Genomic DNA, 685 nt, shown 5'->3' on the forward strand with positions numbered 1-685 from the left:
TCTGCTGCAGCTCTCCAGGCTCCCACGCCGTCTGCTGCAGCTCTCCAGGCTCCCACGCCGTCTGCTGTAGCTCTCCAGGCTCCCACTCCGTCTGCTGCAGCTCTCCAGGCTCCCACGCCGTCTGCTGCAACTCTCCAGGCTCCCACGCCATCTGCTGCAGCTCTCCAGGCTTCCACGCCATCCGCTGCAGCTCTCCAGGCTTCCACGCTGTCCGCTGCAGCTCTCCAGGCTTCCACGCCGTCCGCTACAGCTTCTTCGGTCTCTCTGTCGCATGCTGCAGCTCCCCAGGTCTCTCCGTCGCATGCTGCAGCCCCCCAGGTCTCTCCGTTGCATGCTGCAGCCCCCCAGGTCTCCTTGACACAAGCCGCGTTCCCTCTGGTTCTGTGTTGTGGACGACCTCCCGGCCACCCCCCTGACCTGGCCCCGTTTGATGGACAGCCTCCCGGCTGCCCGCCGGAACAACGACTCTTAGGGACGATCCCTTGACCGTCCAAATCCTTTGTGTTCCCTCGTGTTTTTTCTCTGGTCCTCGTGTTTTCTCTCTGGTCCTCGTATTTTTTCTCTGGTCCTCGTGTTTTTCTCGGGCCCTCCACCCTTGCAGTGCTGCCCTCCACCCACCCAAGTCCTTCGGGAGGGTTTTTTTTTGGGGGGACGCCTGGAGGCGTCCTTGGGGGGGGGGGGGGGG

Source organism: Nematolebias whitei, chromosome 1 (assembly GCF_014905685.2).
Source record: "Nematolebias whitei isolate Nwh7 chromosome 1, NemWhi1, whole genome shotgun sequence".
NCBI classification, from domain to species: Eukaryota; Metazoa; Chordata; class Actinopteri; order Cyprinodontiformes; family Rivulidae; genus Nematolebias; species Nematolebias whitei.